This window comes from Cygnus olor, chromosome Z (genome assembly GCF_009769625.2).
Source record: "Cygnus olor isolate bCygOlo1 chromosome Z, bCygOlo1.pri.v2, whole genome shotgun sequence".
Lineage (NCBI taxonomy): Eukaryota > Metazoa > Chordata > Aves > Anseriformes > Anatidae > Cygnus > Cygnus olor.
In genome coordinates this window covers 49,894,155-49,900,814 of record NC_049198.1, presented here as the reverse complement: position 1 = coordinate 49,900,814, position 6,660 = coordinate 49,894,155, and the positions used below count along the sequence as shown (strand labels likewise).

The 6,660-nt window shown below is 38.0% G+C and overlaps 1 long non-coding RNA gene across 2 annotated transcripts; it reads left to right on the top strand.

Annotated features, from left to right (window-relative positions):
• Positions 1-611: 611 nt before the first annotated feature.
• LOC121062012 lies at positions 612-4,275 on the top strand. Of its 2 annotated transcripts, none has more exons than XR_005815371.1 (4): positions 612-729; positions 3,178-3,279; positions 3,874-3,954; positions 4,146-4,275. It is a non-coding gene; the product is annotated as an uncharacterized LOC121062012 (long non-coding RNA). The 2 variants fall into 2 exon arrangements; XR_005815370.1 differs by lacking the exon at positions 612-729 and adding an exon at positions 2,340-2,451.
• Positions 4,276-6,660: the final 2,385 nt, after the last annotated feature.

Here is a 6,660-nt window from a genome sequence, read left to right as displayed (position 1 = left end):
CCATCTCTTTGACTGTCATATGTATTTAACTGTAGTGCCCTCAAGGACAATGTGGTGGATCAGCATGCTAAGGGCTACGGTCTACAGCCTGTAGTTTTTCATTTCACATTGCTTAAGAATGGTCCTCTTTGTTTCCATTTTGAGCCACGGCTGAATTCTTACATGTTGTCTGATCTTCAGGCTCAAATACCCAAGAGAACAGGCAGCTGTGAATCAACCCTCTGTGTGCTTTCTAGCAGGTAGTATAGCACAGAAGGCAGTATACTTCTCATTTCTTTAAATTGATAGGGATTTGAAGGAAAAGACTTTAATAAAACAATCACATGAATGATTATTTTCTTCCTGCTGATGATTCTGAACTGCATGCAGAAATATAAGAACCTTTTAACAGAGCCCTATGGGTTTAAACCCAGTCCTTTAGATGTATAATTAAAGCTCATTGTCTTTATGCTATCCTACACCTTACGAGAAGGATCACCTTTCTAATTACATGGTACCAGGATGTCTGTCACATGCTTTCACTTAGTATTAAGGTACACAGTTGTGCTATTTTTTCTTCTCCTTTTCCTTCTTCAGTAGATTCTACATTATGTTTTGGAAATTTGACATCATGATATTATTTTTTTTCAGGCCAGATGTTTTGTCCTGCTATGTTAAGTCATCTTGACATACTGCCATGAAATGGAAACAACTGCTAGTTTTAACATTGCTCCATATCTTTATTAAAAGGTACGTCTCATGCATCTTAATTCCCCATATACATGCTATCTTCCTCTCTCCCCCCTCTCTCCCATTATAGTTCTTTCTTTTCCTCTGTAAAGAAGAAGGCATATTAAAATTTCCTTGCTGTTCTGCCTGACCGGTTAATAAGGTTCTAGATAGCATAATGAATATGCAGTGCTATTGATCCTGTGTATGTGTGTGTGCGTGTGTGTGTCTGTGTGTGCATGTCTTTAATCACAGCTGGAATGCAAAATCAGGCTCCACCTTTCAACTCTATCTCCATCATGCTGAGAGAGTGAGAGAGAGCGAGACTGAGACTGCTAGACAGCTCGAAAGAGATTGCAGCTCAGATGTCCTGGAAAACAGCAAATCCCTCAGACCTGGCAGATTCCGTTACCATGAGAACTGCAGATATTTCCATTGTGATGGCTTGCTCTAGCAGCCATCTGTTACACCCATTTGATTAGGAAGTACAGTTCAGCTTGTATGGGATTTTCGCTGCACCTTATCCCATGGCAGTGTACAGAAACTCTCTCTCTTTTTGTATGCTAAACTCAATGTTTTTAAAGTGCTGTAATTTACTGAGGCTGAAGGCATTTAACAAAACGCTAGGAGGAGGTCACTGAGGGACAGTATCTCTGAGAAGAAAGAAGCACATGAGATACATGAAGGGGATTAGTGTCCAGTATATAAATAAGATCAACCCAGAAATCAACTGTATTTAGCAATTCCTCATCCTTGCCAGGGAGAGGAGCTTGATATACAGACCTTGTGAAGCCATGATAAAATTAATAATTGCCTCCTGCTATTTAATCCCACTCCATATATATTTATTGCATACATGCAATAGATGCATGCAGCAAATATATTTCAGGTCCTCTCGAAAAAGGGGATGGTGATGACTCTCCCCAGATGCTTAACGTGGTGCAGTGACTGCACTGTATAATGATTAGATTAGCTCTAAAAATCTAATGGTGCTATTTGACTTTTCCTAGACACAGAACAACCTTAAACTTTCTTGAAGGTTTGCTGTAATTTACTGATTAAACCAATTGTTTGGATTAGTTGCGTCCCTTGGTGTAAATTTGTGGTGAAGGAAAAGGTAATGGTACATCAAATGGGTATAAAAACAAAGGAGTCCCCTTCAATTAAAACTCTCCAGACATTCTTCCTAAGTGGCTGGCATTCCAGATTCAGAGTAATGTTATGCGTGGGGTAGTTGCCTGGAGTATCTTAAAATGACTGAAGGTCTTGTAAACTCAGTGAAGCTAATTAAATGCTCACACACTGAAATGAATTTCTGATTGCTGCTCAGGAGGCATTGAGGTCAGCTCCTCTTTTCATTGCCCACACTTTATGGCCAATGCCAGATACTAAATAAATCAGATCCTCAGAATCAGGGGCTCTGTGTTTTTTGTTCTTCTTACATATTCTCCCACCCGGCTGAACATAATTCCTTATCCGTCTTCATCTCGGCATGAAAAGTTTTCTCTTCTATTGTTTTTCCTCACATAGCACCAGATTACCATGGAGAAGACTATGATATCATAAGAAATGAATGAGCATGTTTCTCACCATGGGTGAAATATACATTCCAGACCTAATAAAGTCAGAAATCATGTAATGGGCCTGGTAAAATGAGCCGCTTAGTTCGTGTAAATATAAATGGTTCTTTAGTGCTCTACTTCAACTAAGCAAGTTCTTAAGCACTTTGCTGAGTATGGAGAGGTATAAGAACTTGTTTAAGAGCTTTTTTTATTTTTTATTTTTTTTTATTTTTCTGAATAAGGCTGGTTTTTAAAGTGGTTTGCTGAGTCAGGGCCTCAAAATATAAAAATGGAAAGTCAAATTTCCATTCCATCTTATAATAAAAGATTTTGTTGTTGTTGTTGATCATCTTTACAGCAAAGGAGAACTTTCACTTCCTGCAGCTTTCCATCTTGCATAATCCTGGAGGCTGAACCACAGAGAAGAGAGTCCTTTTTTTTCTCTCTCTCTCTCTCTTTTTTTTTTTTTTTTTTTCCAGACAGGGCACTTGTTTTATGAATGTGGTATCTGCCTTTGACAGGCAGCAGATGTATGGAAGCCCTGAAATCTGAAACAATAAATACCATTCAGAGTCTCACCACTGAACCTTCTTATAGTACTGCCTTTGTTAAATGAAACATTTACAGGAATACCATCCCCCCCCTTCCCACCCACCTTCAAGGCTAGGATTTGAACCATGTTTTTAAAGTAAAGGTTAAGTACCTGAGGCATGAACAGTTGACATACAAAAGAAACTAAAGTAAATTTATCATTCGTTTGCCAGCTACGAGGTGTGTCGAGGGCTTTTTCTTTCTCTTTGTAACGCATGAGAAAACAAACCTGGGAAGTGTATGCAAGGAATATTTCTTTTCTACACTGGAATGTTAACATTTGCACCTTCTGACTTAATACTGTATATTTCTTTAGAGTCATCAATCTCATGAGAGTCATCTTGCCATCTGTACCAGCATTGCTCCAGGCTTCCATATGAAAGTCCAATCTGGCGGTATAAATACTGGATAATGAAGAGTAGGTGCTAAAGTTTCTGACTGGAAGAAGAGTCTGTGTCTATGAAGGATCTAAATTTATATATTAAACAAACAAACAGAATCTATGTTAACGTGGAAGTTCAACCAGAAATAACATGCATGTTCGTCCTCATGCCCTCTCTCACTCTCCATGTCCATTTCTAAATTTTTTTCTTCAGCTTCTCTATTTAATAGAGTTCACCCAAGATCCAGGAGAAGAATGTTCTCTGTCCCTCCTGTTATACTCTGGAGATAACAAATAGGGGCAAGATGTTGACTTGTTGTAATGCAGGGTTCCTTTTTCCCTCCCTCTCCTTTTGCTCCCGGAAAGCTATAACTACATAGATTAGCAAAACTTCTGCAAGAATGGATGTAAAACAGATTTATCTCAGTGTCAGCTTTATCTGATCCATTCGGTCTTGCAGAGTTTGGATGGTTTCCTTTGTTACAATAACCAGCTTTCAAACATCTATATCCTTAGGGTATTAAATGTCAGCCTCTAGTGTACCGTTCAAGGATAAAAGATTGACAATACTGAAGTACTTTTTTTTCTTCTTCTTCTTCTTCTTCTTTTTTTTTTTTTCTTCTTCTCCAGCATTGGCAGAGTCTTTACTCTGCACACCACTGCTGACCCCAGATATGACCCACAGGAACTACTGGTGAAAGGAGCAAAAAGGTATTTCAGCTTATAGGCATTAGAAATCTCTTCATTAATAGCCTTTTTGCAGACTTTTCAGATAGATTTCCTGTCATTGTGATGAGGATATATTTGTAACTGTGTCCCTTAAGTAAATGGCCAGTGGATAATTAATTGAACTAACTAGGACTTTCCGTACTGTATTTCCTATATATATTTTTTTCTTTTAGGGGAAAAGAATTATCTTCCTGATGGTCTTGTGTCCTCTGTGCTGGATCTGCAGTTGTTTTCCGCCTGTAAACTCGCCTCTTGTTGGTCAAGCTTTTCGGCATTTATTCAAATAAAATTCTTAGGCACTCAGTTGAGATCGGTAATTTTTTTGTTTTGCTTGGCATAAGAACTGAAGAAAACATGCCCAGATCAGGGACGAGCCAACATCCTCTTTAATTGCAGCCAGCAGAACTGATGTGCTTTGGATACAGCTAACAAATACTGGAGGCCTGAAGGATACCATTTGTTTTTCCTTCTCCTACTGACCTAGCCACTGGGACCGCTTCGCTCCCCTGCTCTGTGCAAGCAGGTAGGAACTCTGAGCTTCTCTTTACTCAGCTCAGGAAGATGCAACGTCCTTTTCTATTTGAAGCTGCTGAATCTGCTAAATACCAGGTTCACCACATTACTAACACATTGTTGAGCCTGATCCTGCTAGAAGAAGCATTTCAGAAGACAATATTTGGGCCACATCAGGACTACAGTGTTGGCAATGAATAAGGTAGAGAAAAAAGTGGTGTTTTTGTATCCTGATGTGTATCCTCTGTCCAATACCAATAGGCATATTACTGATAATATGGCCATAATTCTGGTTATAGTACAGTTCTCCTTGGCACTCCCATTGTTCATACTCCAGTCTCCCAAATAAGTGAGGTTGAATTAGGCTTATTACTGTTTTTCACTCTTAGATTACCTTCTTAGTGTACTGGACTCTAGCCCCTTTAATTAAAAGCTTGTGAACATGCATCCCATAAATAATTTCTCACCTTCACAGCTGTTTTTTTTTTTTTTTTGTATATTTTTTTTCTTTTAAAGCAGAGCTAGTTGATGTTTTTGAGAAAACTCTTTTTCTCTTTTCCTACTGTTACCAGTCTCTTCACTTTTTCAGTTCTGGAAACACTACCATGACTTATTCATTTTGCAATCATTGGGACATTTCTTAAAATGTATAGAAACAGTTTCTCGGTGAACATGTACAATTCTTCTTCTCTCATTAAAGAGCATAAATTTTTATCCCAGTTACCCATCAAATAGTACTGATAATTACTTTTGTTAACTCTCAAATAACTTAATAAAAGTGTGAAATAACAAAAAAAAATATCTCATTTTAACATTATGAATTCATGTGTGAAAGAAATGCTTTTTCAAGAGTAGCAATGACTGTTGACCATAATTTTCTCATCAAAGTAGTATCCATGAAACAGCTAAGGGAGGAATATTGTGTTGCTGGCTGAATTCTTCTGAGATTTTGTTCTGACAATTATTTGCATGTATATTTAAATTTCTTTGTCTCTGTATGGAGTTGAGTGTGTCCACACATCATTTGCTTTGAGGAATATATGTGCTTTACTTCATCTTCCATTACTTTCTGTCAGAAAGGATATGCCAAAACAAAGGGCTCATTTCAGGCAGCTTGGTCTGATAGATGTTTTTGTTTGTCCTCACACTGATGGATATAAAGCATGGACAACATGATCCTTGTCTCTCTTATGGCATTGTAAATCAGGATGAGCTTTGCTGAAATCAGTGGAGTTAGTCCACTCTTTAAAACAGACAGGAGAATCAAGAATGCTTCTTTCTGTTTGGCACTTACAGTCTCCTCTAGACCAAGCCAACAAAATTTTAAAAAGCACCAAACAAAAAATGTCTTGTAGATGTCTAAATAGTTGCCTATGAATTTCAGTTGTGGAAAATTTTGATCCAGTGTAATAACTGCTCTAGTCAAGATCTTTAAACATGAAGTGTCCTTACTTACACGGCAGCATGAAAACATGGAACATTCCTCCTTGCCTCCCATCCATCCCAGCTGTTGCCCTGTTACTTTGCAGTTCGTAGATCTGTAGATGTAGCTGGTGCAGCCCAAGAGTGCAGTCCCATACATGTATACAAATTCCTGATTTGCCAGTGACTATTATTTTAAACATTTCCTCCAAAGCAAATACAAAAGGGGCTTTAGTATGTAATGTGTGTTTAAGCCTGTCTCTCCCTTTAAGTCTTGAGATCAGTTATTTATAGAAAGCAGACATCTAGGCAATCTTACCCTTTTCTTCTGCGCATTGAAGGCAGTGAAGGTTGCAATATTAATTGCTGCATCAGCCACTTTAAGATTTAATGTTTTTCCCCATTCTATAGGCAATGTATCTCTTGCATGATTTCCCACATAGTCCTCACTTTCACAGTCATCTGAATGATAAGCAACAATAATGTCTTTGGAAGTGATCCATAAATCATATTCAAATCCACGCATCCAAATGATCCTATTTTTAATCTCTAAACTACTGTAGTGTGCACTTGCTAGTGCAGTTCTATTGGAAGCATTATGTTCCCCACCTATGTATTTCCTTCAAATCAGTGCTACTGCACCCCAAAATAAATAAATAAATCCAACCTGAAGCTTGACTAATAACACACAGAAAAACTACGGGCAATGAAGAGCTCCCCAAATGATATAAACTACTTATATGCACTGGAGAA